General features: G+C 41.3%; 1 protein-coding gene across 2 annotated transcripts in view; it reads left to right on the forward strand.

Annotated features, from left to right (window-relative positions):
* The first annotated feature begins 647 nt into the window (after positions 1–647).
* PPP2R3A (protein phosphatase 2 regulatory subunit B''alpha) overlaps positions 648–17,298 on the forward strand; it is a 156,373-nt gene continuing 139,722 nt past the window's right edge. Inside the window, exon 1 of one of the 2 annotated variants that reach the window (XM_045539108.1) lies at positions 648–823. The gene's annotated coding sequence lies outside the window, so the exon portion shown is untranslated. The remainder of the gene's footprint in view (positions 824–17,298) is intronic. The other variant, XM_045539107.1, reaches the window with a different exon arrangement.

Raw genomic sequence — 17,298 nt, forward strand, 5'->3', positions numbered from 1 at the left:
CAAATGTATTTTTGGAGAGGGCATGTTTATGGGCCAGCAGCCTTTAAGTTCTTGTGGCAGTTGGAAGGACGACAATTTGGGGGGCCCTCCCAGCCTGCGCCTCACAACTATCGAGGTTTTGTTTTCAGATAGACCATTTTACATGATGTTAAATTGGGGGAGTGGTTAAAAGGTGTGTCTCAGAATAATCCATTAAACTGTGCATTAGTTTTATATGCTTTTCTGTATTTGTGTTATATTTTGTTACAGCTAAAAGTAAATTTTTGTTCTTTCAAAATTCACTCAACTTTTTGGACTCAGCGAAATGCGACGCTGGTGCCCGCCCCTGGGAGCATCGGAGTGCCGGGAGAGTGTCAGCGGCGAAAAGGGCAAAATAACTAAGGACGATAACAATAAACAACAAAGATAACAACAATGACGATGACAATAACGAATAAATCCGAGCAAGAGACTCGCACCCGTCAAGTGGTAGTGACCACTACGAATCGCGTCCCCGCGGGGCCGCCTAGAGGGCACTGCACCAGCGGCGGCTGCAGCGGCTGTCGCGGCGCCCCTGGCGGCCCCCTTCCTGCATTGGCCGGCGGGGCGGGGCGGAGCCTGGAGGGCGGGGCCAGGGGCGGCCGGGGCGGGGCGCCGAGCCCGCCGCGGAGGGTGGGGAGAGGGGGAGGAGGAGGGGTCCGCGGGCGGCTGGGCGGGGCGCGCTCGGGCCTCCGCTCCTCACGAGCAGCATTCGTAGCCCGAGAGTGCGCGCCGCGGGGAGCCCTGGAGGCGAGTGCCGCGCGCGAGCCGAGGCAGCAGCCGGAGGAGGAGCCGCGGGCCCGAGGTAGGCGCGGGGACTGCCGCCGCGAGGCCCGGAGCCCTCTGCTCCAGCGGCCCGGCCTGAGAGGGTGGCGAGGCCGGGGGGCGGCGCGCGGAGGCCGGGGCGGGCGGGGCCGGGGCCTGGGGGCGGGGACCGGCCTGGCCGGAGGGGCCGCGCGGAGCGGACAGGGCTGTGGAAGTCGGGATTCCAGGCGGTGCGGCCGCCTCTGCACGCCCAGCTCAGTCTCGGGGCACGGTGGCCCGGGAGGTGTGGAAAACGCCTGCCCCGAGGCGCCCGCGGAGGAGGCAAAGCAGGGGGCGGCCTGGGCCCGCCCACTTTCCGGGGCTCCCAGGCCAGTTCGCCCGTACGGCCCTCGGGAACTTGTTAACAGGAAAGCTTGGCAGAGAAACAAATGCCAACGTTTTGGAAGAACTGAGAGTCACGTCGTTAGGCGCTGAGGCTTCATTTTCCTTCCCCGCCCCCTGCCCAGCCTCGGCCCGACTTGGCCAAAGAAGGATGTGTCACCACGAGCTCTGGGCTACGGGCGGGATCCCAGGCCCGGCTGGGAGCAGGGGTACCTGAAACAAAGGTGAACGGAGGCCGGGCGCCCCCGGCCCTGCTCCGCGGCCGCGCTCGGACTGCCTCGCTGGGTCTCACTCCCGCGCCGAGCCGGCCGCCGCCTCGGAGGGGCGTTCTCCTGGGGGACCTCTCGATGGAAACCAGCTGGCGGAGCTTGGAGTTGATGTTGCATCCGAACTCTGTTGTGCTCACATTATTCCCAATCCTCCCACTCTGGTAAAGCTTAAGGAAATTTTATCCAGTCTTAGTGGTCAGCAAATGTAGGGGAAGACAGATTGCCGTTTGTAAATTATTAGGTATTTTCTTATTAGGAAATGGTCTGAGAACACAAAATAAATTCTTAACACGTAAGCAAAAAAAGAGTGATTTGTAATGCCTTCCAAAATCTGAGGAAGTACTCCGCCTCAAATCTTCATTTGTGTACAAAACATCCCCCACACCTTTGGTGCGAGGCATTTTTCTTTGTTCTTTAGTCTCAGGCCTCAGTTTCTTGTAAACAGAGCACCCAGCGCTGAGACCCTAAGGATTGCCATACTAGGTCAGAAGATGGATGTCCAGTTCAGTAAGCTCAGGCTTGTGTTGTAGTAAAACAGGTTTTTTTCCCTGGGGGATACCGTTAAAAATTATGTTTCCTTTAATAGTATACACGACTTTTTCTGAAAGCCTTTTAAAAAATCTATAAACCACTCCTAATTCACACACACAATTTATTCACATTTATTGCATCCAAATGGCTCTTCTGTCATCTCTGGCACAAAAACTTGCAGCATGAGATACTTGTGGAAAAAACTTGGATCTTTTCTGCAGTGTAGGAGCTTAGAAATAGAGCAAAGAAACAGGTAAAAAGGTTTTAAAAAATAGAAAGCTTTGGAGAAGTCTTTACTAGGGCCAACCTGGCTGTTGAGTTAAAAAATAGCTTTATCCACTAACAACTTGAACATTAAACAGTGAAAGATTTATTTGTACTCATAAGTATTTGCATATTTTAAAATGCATCATAACATTCTGGAGAGTGAAAGGGCTGAATTAATTTGGCCTTTATTTAAAGGATTTGTCCTGTAAAATTTGGATTCGGTCAAAAAGCCACACTCCAGAAGCCAAGGATCCAGAAGGCCACAGGTTACCCACCCCTGCTTGAGCTACTCTGAGAGAATGGAAGTTTTGTTTCAGCAAGAATGGAATAAAGGAGATGAGTAATTTTGGAGTATGAGTTACTTGAAAGGGGACACCTGTTCAAACCATAACTTTGCTTTTAAACTCTTTAGAGACTCCTCATTACCTCTGACAAACATAGTCCCCACTGATCTGGCTTCTGTCCCTTTTCAACACAACACGGAGCTGAAGCTTTGCTTCCTTTCTGAAGCTTCTCTTCACATACCCACTGTCTGCCAAAAAGAAAACATTTTTAAAAAATCACCAGCTCTGGAAGTATAATTGACTGCCTTCTGAGTATGACCATCCTCTAAGTTAGGGTTTCTCATCTATGGTACTATTGACATTTTAGACCAGGTAATTCTTTGTTATAGGGGGCTATCCTGTACAGTATAAGATGTTTAGCAGTATTCCTGACCTCTACGTACTGGATACCAGTAGCATGCCACACACAGTTCTTCAGACATTGCCAGATGTCCCCTAGGAGAGCCAAAATTACCCTTAGTTGAGAATGACTATTGTAAATGGACTGCTGCCTTAACACAAATAATACAGCATTGTCCTCATTTGCTTATGCATTTATTATATTAAGCTTGAGGGCAGAAGCAGTCATTTATTTAACAAATATATGAAGCCCTACTTTGCCAGCTGGATGTTAGGTTAGGTCTGGAATACAGAGCTAAAAGCAAATCTGCACACTTGGACTTTATAGAGGGTGACAGATGTATACATGTATAATCATACAATTATCTCATTACAATTGTGTTAAATTCTGGGAGGAGAAGTGCAGGCTGCTCTGAGTACATGTAACACAGGTTCTCACCTAGTTTGGAAACTGGGGAAAGTTTCCTTGGGGAAGTGACCTTTGAGGTAGACTCAGAAGGATAAGCAGGAGTTCCTAGGTGAATCTTGGAATAATATTCCAGAAAGAAGAAGGAACAGGTGTGAAGGGTCTAATGCAGAAAGGAACAGGACCATTTTTGGGAAACCCAGAAGCCAGGGTAGCAGGAGCAGGGGATATGATGATACAAAATTAAGCTGGAAAAGTAAGCAGAGGCTATCTGTCTCTGGTGGTTCTCAATCCAGCCTGCTCACCATAATCACCGGAGGAACTTAAAACAACACCAGTGCTTCGGCCTCCAGGCCCATTAAATCAGAATGTCTTTAGTGGATTCTACTCTCTCCCCAAGACACCATATTCTCTATGCCTTCCGAAAGGATAGCCACTGATGGGAGTTTTGTATATCATTGTAGATTTTTTTAGCGTATTCAAGTAAATGCATATTCTTTCCTCCTGTTAGTTACACAAATGATAGTATACTGTACACTCTGTTCTCTTAACAATATCTTGGGGGATCTTTCCATTTCAATAAATAGTTTCCTTATTCTTTTGAATGACTGTATAATGTTTCACTGTATGGATTTACCATAGATTGTTTAACCACTCTCCTACTGGTGGACGTTTAGATTGTTTCCAATAATTTACTACAAACAGTACTATGAATATGCCAGTTCACATGTTTTTAAATATATTTGTAGGATAAATTCCTAGAAGTGAAATTGTTGGGTCAAATATATACATATACACACAGTACATTTAGGTAGTGTGTGTGTATATATATATATTTGTAAATACTTGTAATTCTAAAAGATCATTCTGGTCATATTGGAGGGAATGGTTTGGAAGGAAACGAGTGAATGTGGGAAGGAACTGACCCTAATTAAGGTCACTGTGGATAACTAGGAGAGAAAAGGTGGTAGCTGGGACCAATGCAGTAGTAGTGGAGATGGAGAGATGTATACCTGAGGTAATATTTAGGAGGCTTAATTAATAGGATTTGGTGGTTAATATGGTACAAGAGTTGAGAGGGAGAAGTTCCTAGGATGACTCCCAGGGTTCTAGCTTGCCCAGTCAAGTGAATGGTGGAGTTGTTACCTGAATTAGAGAACACTGTAAGTATAAATAGTTTTGAGGTAAGTTTAAACCACAGTCCACATTGGGACTGCTGAGACTTTCAAATGGAGACGTCATGTAAGCATTTGGAAATTCAAATCCAGAGCCGAGAGGAAAGAGCTGAACTGGAGGCACAAATTTTTAAGTGTAAATTTAAGGGTGTGGATGAAATTAGGCCAGAGGTTGCAAACCAGTAGCCCTCAGCTGAACCTGGCCCATAGATGTGTTTTATTTTGCCCATACAGTTGTTTTATTGTTATTTAATTTTGAAATAGTTGCCAATGTTTTGAAATCCGAAGATTTCACATGAAAATCCAGATTTGGGGCTTCTTTTAAAAAATGAGAAGATGTAGAACACTGATTTGGCTTTCCCATATGGCAGCAATAATTAAAGCTAAGTCACAGCTGATCCCAGTTGCTTTCTAGTTCACTACAGAGCCCATCACTCCCTAAAACTTAGGCCTGGCCTGCTTTGCTCGTTTACTTCTCTGACTCTGTAGGCTTTTGAATGTGTGACCCCTTGGTCTAAGAAGAGAGTATAGAATGGAGTTCTCATCATGGTTGCACATCAGAATCACTGAATGATTAAACAATACTAAGGCTTGGGTCTAAAAATTAAGAAAAGAGAGCTCAGGCTCAGCATTTCAAAGTTTGGTAGAGGAGGGTAGCCCAGGAAGAGGATGAGAAGTGGCCAGAGAGGTACAGTGAAATGGCACCTTGCTTGAAGTTAAGGTATGTAGACTTAACCAAATTCACTCTACCTTGTTTTTAATTAGATGAGAGATCTGGTTCGAGTTGGTGAAAAATAAAAACTAAAACTAGAAAAAAAAAAAAGGTTAATTAGATGAGAGAGGGCCAGGTTTTATTTTGCATGTGTACAGGTATGCTGTACTTAATGGGCCATTTAAAGGATCTTCAAGAGTAGTTTAAGCTATACTTGATTTTTCTTAGATGCTTGCTTTTGAATCCAATTATAGTTTAAGATGTGTCATAAAAGGCAAAGGAAGAGAGTGTTTGAAAAAGGAGTTATTTTGTAAAAATGTGGACTGAAAATGATCTGTTGAATTTGGCAAAATGAGTATTTAACCTCAGGAAGAACCATTTTAGATTGGAATAGGCAGAAACCAGATTGAAGTAGGTAGGAAGTAAGAAAATGGAAAGGGTGGATATTGGCAAAATCTTTTGAGAAGTTTGCCCACAAAAGTTTGTGATAAAGGAGGGACAGGTGTCTTACATGACTACATGGTAGGTGCTCAGTCCGTTGGTTACTCAAACATTTCTTCTGACTTTTCAGGAAGGTAGGGCAATGGTGCCTGATTACCTGTCTCTCCCATCTTAGAGGGGTCTTCCTTGTATTTGTTTTGGAGACTTTGTACTTTTTACTGAGATATTTTTGCCAGGACTCTTGAGACTTCTGAAGGAGCTCAGATGTTGGTGATTGGGCCCTAAATCTCTTTCTTATCTGCAAAGCCATAGAACTCCTAAAGGCCAGCAGTGATCTGGGCTCCAGTGACCCTGACATCATCCTTTCATTAAACTGATGAACAAAGACTATATTGTTGGTATGTTGAAAATGGAATACTTGGCTATGTAGGGAATGTGTATCTAACTGTCAGATTCCCAGGAGTAGTTTTTGCAGCTGTATTTTTTCCAATTAACTTGATATTGTAGATTTGTTTTCCAATTGCATGCATGTAAAATTCCTCATAGTTTGAAGTCTTTATCATTGATGGTGACTAAAGGTGTGGATATAAATTGGAAATGTAAGCCCTCATTGAACTCTGAGAGAAGAAAGCACTAAGCGAACTTTGGTTTCCAAAAGGTTATGTGAAGGCTGTTGCCCTGAAGACCTGGAGTTAGAGTGACTGCCTGGGATGGGTTGTCATACAAATGGCCACAACCAGTCTGTCTTTTATCTGTTTCTGTCTCATTGGCAGTCTTAACCTGTCAGAGGAGGTTTTAAAGGTCAGTTTTGTGCTTTGTGTTTCTAAGAGTTGTGGTCTACCAGCAGAACAGAAAATATAGGTGGTGGAAAATGCCAAAGATTATTAGTGAAGAATGGTATTTATTAGTTGAAGACATAAACCCCATTGCCATAATCTTTTGCAAACAGGAGTATCATCTTATAAGGGACTAGCCTTCATAGCTGTCATTGGTTTATTAGTTAGGTAAGATGATGATTAACTTCTGTATAAAGGATGACTTTGTTCTCACTGCATGATCTAAAAGACAAAATAAGAAGAAAAATAAAAAGGATGACTTTCTGACATCAATAGCAGACCTTGGTCCAAGACGGTTTGTACTGGGAGCCCATTATGAGAAAATATTTTGTTTAGAAACTTGTATGTGTTTGGGGAGCTGTGAGAATTCATGATCATAAATATGGTTAGGTACTATACCTGGATGGCAGTAGATGGAGAGAAAAGCCCATGCCAAGGTGGTCCAGAGCTCCTTTGGTCTATGAAGGAGACAGGATGGCAGAGTGGGCTGAGAACTTGGAGTCAGTTCTTGGGCACAAGGCCTGGATTTGTCAAGTGTGAGCTTTGTGGTATTTTTTTAAACTGAGGTAAAATTAACCATTTTGAAGTATACAATTCAGTAACTTTCAATATTTATGTTCACAGTGTTGTGCAACCATCACCACTACCTAATTCTAGAACATTTTCATCACCCCAAAAGGAAACCCTGTACTCATTAAGCAGTCACTCCCCATTCCCTCTATCCCTGGCAACCACCCGTTTCCTTTCTGTCTTTATGGATTTGCCTATTCTGAACATTTCATATAAATGGAATCATATAATACATGACTTTTTGTGTCTAGCTTCTGTCATGCATAATTTTTACAGGGTTCACTCAGGTTGTAGCATGTATCAGTGCTTCATTCCTTTCTTTGAATAATGTTCCATTGTATGGATATATCAAATTTTGCTTATTCATTCATCAATTAGTGGACATTTGGATTGTTTACACATTTTGGCTCTTATAAATAGTGCTGCTAAGAGCATTTGTTTGCAAGTTTTTGCTTAAAGACCTGTTTTTAATTCTTTTGAGTATATACCTAGGGAGTGGAATTACTGGATCATATGGTAATTCTATGTTTAAGTTTTTGAGGAACTGCCAGACTCTTTTCCACAGAAGCTGTACACCATTCTACATTTCTACTGGCAATATTTCAGAATTCTAGTTTGTCCACATCCTCGTCAACACTTGCTATTCTCTGATTTTTTGATTATAGCCATCCTAGTGGGTGTGAAGTAGTACCTTATTGTTGTTTTGATTTGCACTTCCCTAATGACTGATGATGTTGAGCATCTTTTCATATGTATGTTCGCTATTTGGGTATCTTCTTTAGAGAAATGTCTATTCAAGTGCTTTGCCCATTTTTTAATTTGGCTGTTTGTCTTTTGTTGAGTTGTAAGAGTTCTTTGTATATTCTGGATACTAGATATTGATCAAACATGTGATTTGCAAATATTTTCTCCCTTATTGTGGGCTGTCTTTTCACTTCCTTGATAATGTTCTTTACATAAAAGTTTGGTTTTTTTTTTTGAGACAGAGTCTCGCTTTGTTGCCTGGCCTAGAGTGAGTGTCGTGGCATCAGCCTAGCTCACAGCAATCTCAAACTCCTGGGCTTAAGCAATCCTGCTGCCTCAGCCTCCCGAGTAGCTGGGACTACAGGCATGTGCCACCATGCCCAGCTAATTTTTTCTATATATATTTTAGTTGGCCAGATAATTTCTTTCTATTTTTTAGTAGAGATGAGGTCTCACTCTTGCTCAGGCTGGTCTCGAACTCCTGAGCTCAGAAGATCCACCCTCCTTGGCCTCCCAGAGTGCTAGCATTACAGGCGTGAGCCACCACGCCTGACCCACAAAAGTTTTTAATCTGGGTGAAGTCTAGTTTATTTGTTTTTTCCTTTTGATGCTTATGCTTGTCACATCATATCTAAGAATCCATTACCAAATCCAAGGTCATGTCAGTTTATCCCTATATTTTATTCTAAGAGTTTATAGTTTTAGTGTTTACATATAGGTCTTTGATCCATTTTGAGTTAATTTTTGTATGTGAGGTAAGGCTCCAACTGCATTCTTTTGCATATGAATATCCAGTTATCCCAGCACCATTTATCGAAAGAGCTATGTGAATTTATGCAAGTCTCAGACCCTGAGTTTTCTTATTTGTGAAATGAAAGTGATAAAAATACTTGCCTCACAGGCCGGGCACAGTGGCTCATGCCTGTAATCCTAGCACTCTGGGAGGCCGAGGCAGGTGGATGGTTTGAGCTCAGGAGTTTGAGACCAGCCTGAGCAAGAGTGAGACCCCCGTCTCTACTAAAAATAGAAAGAAATTATATGGACATCTAAAAATATATAGAGAAAAAATTAGCTGGGCATGGTGGCACATGCCTGTAGCTGGGGCTACTCGGGAGACTGAGGCAGGAGAATTGCTTGAGCCTAGGAGTTTGAGGTTGCTATGAGCTAGGCTGATGCCATGGCACTCTAGCCCAGGCAACAGAGTAAGACTCTGTCTCAAAAAAATACATAAATAAATAAAATACTTGCCTCACAAAGTTGTTTTAAGATTAAACAAGAGAGGATATATGTGTTATCACTTTGAAAAGTATAAAGCACTAAATAAATATTTGTGGTCATTATTGGTTTGCTACATATAGCTTTTATTTGTTCAAGGCTCTGTAGATTGATGTCCTTCAGGGACCACTGAAAGTCTTCCATTCTAATGCATAGTGAACCATGACATGATTAGAGCACTTGGAACTATGTTGTACCCCTGGGTAAAAAGTCATAGAGCCCCAGATGCAAGAGGTAGTTGGAAGAGATTGTACCTATCCAGAGTTGAAAGCATATTTTCATATAGGGCATGTGTTTGTCAAATTCTGTTGCTATTCTTCTGAAATTTAGGGATATCTATTCTAGGTGTGTAAGGGCCCTAAAGAGTTTTCAGGCAAAGTAAGAAAGTAAAAGTCAGTCTCTTCTTACTGGACTAAGACTCATTACATTTCTCTGTATTGGCTTTTAAACTTCTAGAACTAAGACTGATTGGATGGCTAGTGACCTCACTTAGTTCAATCAACAAATATTTATCAATTTACCACTATGTGCCAGGCACTGTTGGAGATACTGGAGATACAATGCCTTGTTATATTAAGAACAAAGCTCTTTCTTGACCCTGAATTCTCCTGCAAATCTCCAGTTATCTAAATCACTGACTCTGATGCCTTTTCCATCAGTCTGTCTTGAGTGCACACTGACCAGGCCTCTTCCTCCACTGAAGCCCTCTTGCCAGGCTTACCACTGACCTTCACATTGCAAACTCCAGTGAATCAGTTCTCAGTGTTACTCTTCCTCTTTCTTGACCTTTTATCAGTGTTTTACGCAGTTGATTATTCCTCTTTCTTTAAAATACTTCCTTCACTTAGCTTCACTGCCTTCTCTGGATTTCCTCTCACCTTACTGGAGGTTCTTTCTCAGTCTTTTTGCTAGTTTCTCATCATCCTCCAGACCCCTACAAGTGGGAGGATTGCTTGAGGCCAGGAGTTCAAGACCAGCCTGGGCAACATGGCAAGACCCCATATCTACAGAAAAATAAGAAAAACTAGTGGTCACTGTGCCCCATCTCTGTAATGCTAGCTACTCAGGAGGCTTAGGTGGGAGGATTGCTTGAGCCCAGGAATTCTAGGTTACAGTGAACCATGATCCTGCCACTGTACTCCAGCCTGGGCAACAGAGCAAGATCCTATCTCTAAAAGAAAAAAAAAAAAGAGTAATAGCTTCTGAGCCAATAAAATAATTATTTAAATGTTTTTTTTCCATTTAAAGGCAACAGTTTGAGTGATGTGATGCAAATATAGAATTGTTAGAAGATGGTTGAATGTGGTCATGACCTCCAGTCATTGATTGTTTATTGCCTGTTTTGGTGGTTTTTAACCATTACACTGTTTTTAATTCTTGGTTGTAAGTATGGTTTAATTTGTACTCATAATAGACTGTTGGTTAAAGATAGAACATGTATGTAGCACATGTCAAAATCTTATAAATTAATGAAGAGCATAAAAAATAATTTTGCTCAATTATTTCAAGATGTTCTTTATGGGATATGTAACTTTCATTCATCTGATCAGAATTCTTATAAAACATCAAGATGTCTCTAATATTTAAAAAAAACTATATGATTAAAGAAAGCTGAGAGTCTTGTATCTCTATCCTATCTTAACTTTTCTGGAAACCTAAAATTATTTCAAAATAAGTGTTTTTTAATCATTATGAAGATATAATCAGCCAGGCATGCCTTATATTTTAAAGTTACATATGCATGTAATTGGCATTTTCTGTTTCCTATTCTTAAGCCTGCTCTAGAGAAAATAATTTCAAATTGGTTCACTGAATACAAATAGCAAGGTAAAGATATCCTACTGAATCTCATGAAAGATAGCAGAGGCCTAATCAAATTAAGATGCTTTCATTTCTAGAATGGATTGTCAATTGAAAGACTCCATATGGTATTAAATAATCAAGAAATGGTTTTCTCTAAAAAGAATTCATTTCAACTTACTATGTGGGTGGTGTTGTAGATGGCTGGATGTTGATTATAATTGATTATACTCTGTTTAGGTACTTAAAATTCTAAAAAAGATAGATTTAAACATTTGAAAGTGAAAAAAAGAAAAAATATAGGGTGATTCTATCCAATTTGACTTTTCATTTATTGGTAATAAAGATCTACAATGTATTACAAAGAAATTCTCTCAAAAGAACAGCATGAAACCATTTCTACTACCTTGACATTTAAAAACTAAACCCCCAAATTACCAAAATAAGCAGCTTTATAAGCTCAAAATAGAAGAATTCCAAGTATCAGGTTATAAAAGCAGTTTGTTTATTTTGGATGCTATAGTACAAATTAAATTTTGGTCTACATTTCAGCATACATTTGGTGCTAAGTCCATCTTCTCATTTAATACATTTGGCAGTAAATCTATTTTTTGACAATTTTATTTGACAACTTATGATTTTCTTTACATTATAAAACAATTCATCTGCTGTGAGTAGAAGACAAAATTTGTCCTTATATATTATCAATATTATTAAAGATTACATCACACAAACTTCATAATATAATCCTTTTTTTGTTGTTTTTGTTTTTATAGAGACTGGGTATTGCTCCTTCGCCCAGGCTGGAGTACCATGGTGCAATCCTAGCTCACTGTAGCCTCAAACTTCTGGGCTCAACCAATCCTGCTGCCTCAGCCTCCTAGGTAGCTGGGACTCCAGACATGTGCCACTGTGTGCCTGGCTATTTTTTTTTTTTTTTTTTTTTAGAGATCGGGGTCTTGCTACATTGCTACATTGCCCAGGCTGGTCTCAAGCTCCTGGGTTCAAGCAATCCTCCCACCTCAGCCTCCTAAAGCACTAGGAATACAGGCATAAGTCACTGCAGCCAGCCACAATCTTTAATAATATGCTGATCTAAGATAAAATCTTTTTACCTAAAATTGCTTAATCATATGTCATACAAAAAACTTTTAAATGATTTTAAAAATTCCTGAAGAAGTTTGCAATATTACTTTTTTAAAAATTTCAGCTTATTATGGGGGTACAAAAGTTTAGGTTATGTATATTTCCCGTGCCCCCCCATCCCCTGGAGTCGGAGCTTCAAGTGTGTCCATTCCCCAGACAGTGCGCATCGCACTTGTTATGTAGGTATACACCCATCCCCTCCCCCCACCCCCCACATCTGTCTGACCCCCAATTGGTGTTACTCCCAAATGTGCACTTAGATGATGGTCAGAGAAACCAATTTGCTGGTGAGTACCTGTGGTGCTTATTTTTCCATTCTTGGGGTACTTCACTTAGTAGAATGGGTTCCAACTCTCTCCAGGAGAACAAAAGAGATTCTATATCACCATTATTTCTTATAGCTGAGTAATACTCTATGGTATATATATACCACATTTTACTAATCCACTCATGTATTGATGGGCATTTGGGTTGTTTCCACATCTTTGCAATTGTGAATTGTGCTGCTATAAACATTCGGGTGCAGGTGTCTTTTTTATAGAATGACTTTTGTTCTTTTGGGTAGATGCCCAAAAATGGGATTGCTGGATCTAATGGTAGGTCTACTTGAATCTGTTTAAGGTATCTCCATATTGCTTTCCACAGGGGTTGCACTAGTTTGCAGTCCCACCAGCAGTGTATGAGTGTTCCTGTCTCTCCGCATCCATGCCAACATGTATTGTTTTGGGACTTTTTGATAAAGGCCATTCTCACTGGAGTTAAGTGATATCTCATTGTGGTTTTGATTTGATTTCCCTGATGATTAGAGATGTTGAGCGTTTTTTCATATGTTTGTTGGCCATTCTTCTGTCTTCTTTTGAAAAATTTCTGTTTCATGTCCTTTGCCCACTTTTTGATAGGGTTGTTTGATTTTTTCTTACTGATTTTCCCGAGTTCTAAATAGATTCTTGTTATCAGTCCTTTATCGAATGTGTAGCATGCGAAAATTTTTTCCCATTCTGTAGATTGTCTGTTTACTCTCGTGACTGTTTCTTTGGCTGTGCAGAAGCACATACACAAATCTATAAATGTAATTCACCACATAAATAGAAGCAAAAATAAAGACCATATGATCCTCTCAATAGATGCAGAAAAAGCATTTGACAAAATGCAATATTACTTTTTAAAAGATTTATTAGTCAAAAAAGGTTGGGAAACATTGATCAGCATTGTAGGCCTGATGACTGAAATGTTACTGATTGATGTCAGATTGGACCTGGATCCAGAATTGTCAGCCTGGAAAAGACATACACCATTGTCCAAGTGTGAGAGCAGGATGTATCATATGATGGGTGCCTTTAATTGAAGAATGCAGTGTTGCTGCTCATTTTTAGAAGGGCAATAAGTTCCCCTTTTCAATTTATGTTGTTGCTTTGGTCTTAAAAATGGCCACATGTATTGGTCATGCTGCTGTCATTACAATCAAAGATTAGAAAGACCAAAAGATTATGGGGAGCAAGAAAAAAAAAAAGGCCAGACACCGTGGCTCACACCTGTAATCCTAGCACTTTGGGAGGCTGAGACAGGAAGATCACTTGAATCCAGATGTTTGAGACCAGCCTGAGCAACATAGTGAGACCTCATCTCTACAAAAAATAGTAAAATTATCCGGGCATGGTGGCACATGCTGGTAGTCCTAGCTACTTGGGAGGCTCAGGTAGGAGGATCGCTTGAGCCCAGGAGTTTGAGGTTGCAGTGAGCTGCGATGACACCACTGCACTCTAGCCCAGGCAACAAAGTGAGACCCTGTCTCAAAACAAAAGAAAACATGGTAATCACCCATTACATATGATGAAGGTTTCTTGGCTACAGATGAAATGAAGAGAGACACCAAAAGAGGGAAGGAGTTAGAGTATTATGAAAGCAAGAGCTGAAAGAAAAATGGAAAGATAATATCAATGAAGATTTATATTTGCCTGTCATTGAAATTGACTTTAAGGAATAAAAAGCCATTTAAAGACAAGTGGACGGGCGCGGTGGCTCACGCCTGTAATCCTAGCACTCTGGGAGGCTGAGGCAGGCGGATGACTTGACCTCAGGAGTTCGAGACCAGCCTGAGCAAGAGCGAGACCCCGTCTGTACTAAAAATAGAAAGAAATTATATGGACATCTAAAAATATATATAGAAAAAATTAGCTGGGCATGGTGGCACATGCCTGTAGTCCCAGCTACTCGAGAAGCTGAGGCAGGAGGATTGCTCGAGCCCAGGAGTTTGAGGTTGCTGTGAGCTAGGCTGACGCCATGACACTCTAGCCCGGGCAACACAGTGAGACTCTGTCTCAAAAAAAAAAAAAAAGAGACAAGTGGACAGCAAGAATATTTCAGCTTGGATTTGGGATTAACAACAAGAACAAAAAGTCTAAATAAAATTTTTACAATGAGAAAAAATAAAAGACAAGTGAAGTTAGTTTATAGTAAAAATACACAGGCAGCACATCAGTTCATTCCAGTTTTATTAAGTACAACCAGCCATCATAGAAAATGAGCATGCTTCTCTCTCTCTCTCTCTCTCTCTCTTTCTCTCTCCGCTTCTCCCCCTCTCTCTCTGTATTATGTCTGCTCTGTTTTCTTAACACCAGCTTCTCCTTCCATTTAGCTCATCGTGGATGCCCCCAAACAGAGGCCTCCACCATCAAATTGCTAGGACCTTTAAGACTCAGAACACTCAGCTAATTGACAGTGTTTCAGTGCTTCAATTCCAAGTCCCCAAGAGAGAAAATATGATTGTCCTACCTTGAGTTAGTGTCCCAACCAGATTTACCCAGGGATTGGACATCTAGCCTATGGACAAGGAAGGTCTCTAAGAAGGTGTGAGGAGGGAGGCAATGGATGAAATCTCTTATTCAGTACATAAGAGTGAAGACTTGTTTGAAAAGGAGTTAATTGCTGTCCCAAGGCTTGGGAAAAAAGGGAGGGAGCATAAAATACTCACACACACACCCAAAAAGATGGTAAGGATATAATAGACAAAAAAGGTTGATTCAGTTTATATCATGAACAACTATCCATTCTGTTGCCCTGGGCAGCTTCATTGCCCCAATAATCTTATAGATGATTCTCATCCAACAGGAGTGGGGGCTTTAGGAGGTAAAATGAATGGATGACTAGAACTTTAGGTATGTAACTAAAAATTTCCATAAGATCTCTACTGCAAGTATAGACACCTTCAGCCAAAGTCTGTTCTCTTTAGTAGCCAGCCACCATCGTGATAAAAGTCTGTTTAGGTAGATGATGAACCAGACTGGTGATTTCCATTAAGTTCCATTCAGCTCAACCAGTGTGGTAACCACCGACGTTCAAATGTCTAGTCCTCCCACTCCCTTGTAGTAGGCTTTGGTTTGTCTTGAGCCCTTCATACGTTGCACAGGTGAGTGGTAGCAAGGGGCATTCATAAGGAGGGAGGAGTACCGCCAGGTATAGGTGTACTGTATAACAGTGCTAACAGCAGAAGCTCTTAATAGTATCCAGTCGTCAGTATGGATATGTCACTTTCTTAACCAGACCAAGGCCTGGTTAACTATACTTTGCCTCTCAGTACTAGGGCATTTGGGATGAGAGCCAGGAAGTTCATAGCATATGCTAAACATTTTCATCAGATAAAATGCCAAATGAAAAACTGAGCAGTCTCAGAAATGTCCGGGAAGGCCACTTTATCCTAGATGGAGTCAGTCAGCCCTTCCTTAAACTAGTTACAAAAAGTGAGCTTTTTCTTAGTCTAGGTTTTGGCCAACAGAAATGGTGGTCTATTAACAAATTGCCTCCTTCCTTTCTTTCTTCTCTTCCTTCATTGAGTGCTTCATATATGCCAGGCACTGTTCTGGTGTTGGAATACAGTGGTGAACAAGGCAAACAAGATTCTTGCCTTTGTGGAGTATACATATTGTTGCAGGGATAAAAACAGTAAATGTGTAAACAATAAATACAGCACATTCAGGGACTGGTACATGCTGTAAAGACAATAAACTAGATAATGGGGAGAGAATAATGAGATGGGGATTGTGGTCAAGGGGGAGGAAGAGTCCATTTCAGGAACTGGAAAAGGGCCAGAGAAGAACAGTACAAGATGAGGTCAGGGGGGTGGTAGCAGACTGGAGCTCTTATAGGCCATGGTAGAGGAGTTCACAGTGTTCAAAATGCAGTGGCTAACCATTTTAAACAGGTAAGTAATTCACTCTAATTTATATTACTGTAATTGTGCTGTTTGGACGATAACTGAGGTATGACAAGGTGAGAGTGAAGGCAGCTAGACTAGTTAGGAACCTATGACAGTTGTGCAGGTGAGAGAGGTTGATGGTTTGGATCATGATTCTAGCAGTGGAGGTGATGAGAAGTGGTCAGAATTGAAAGATATTTTGGAGATAGGGTTTATAGGCCTTATATCCTGGGTATGGCCTGCAAATATGGCAGGTGGCTATTCTACTTTTATGGAGTTGCAAACATCTAACAAGACACCTGTGAAAAGTTCTATTGCCCAATAAGGTACCTGGTTGTGCATGTACTGGGCTATTGGGTTGTCTGTCTACCCTAGACTTGGACCTTTCAGCTCACCCTGATGTACTACATATAAGACCAGGATAAAAAGCAAGTCATTAACAACTTTGCTGGCTCTGTTACAGCAGAAGACTATTTATTCTCAACCCTCCTGCTCTCAAATTCCTGACTCTTTGGTCAACCTCCATACCCTTTTTGACCTTTTGGTTTAGGCTCGCATCATGTCTCTCTTTTGAATTGAACTTGAACCTTCTTTTCAGCTCTGCTTTCCCATGTTATCTCAGTACCATCTTCCCCAGTTTCATGCCTCCCATGCATATACTCACCCCTATCATGATATTGAATGAAAAATTACCTGCTGGAATTGTGGCCACAGAACCCCACTAAAATAGTATTACTAGTGCTAATTGAGACTTGTGTCCTGTGTGTGGTTACATTTAGTTAGGTACTACTCTCAAGCCCTCAGAATCACTACTTTTTGCCTGAAATTTGTCTTGTAGACAGATGGAGTGCTTCATTCACTCTTCCAGTGAGCAAACTCAGGCAAAAATGAACCAATAATCTTATGTGTGATAAGACTTCACTAGAGAGATGGTCAAGGTTGGTTAAATAGAGGGCATCAGTGGAACTAAGAAATAAGGTACCAAAACTGTATCCAGGGCAGGAGCTAAGCAATGAGTTTTGTTGAGGGACACCTGTGAGAACTGTGAAGGGTCAGCTTGAAGTAATCTATATTTCCTGCATACCTA

Source organism: Lemur catta, chromosome 1 (assembly GCF_020740605.2).
Source record: "Lemur catta isolate mLemCat1 chromosome 1, mLemCat1.pri, whole genome shotgun sequence".
Lineage (NCBI taxonomy): Eukaryota > Metazoa > Chordata > Mammalia > Primates > Lemuridae > Lemur > Lemur catta.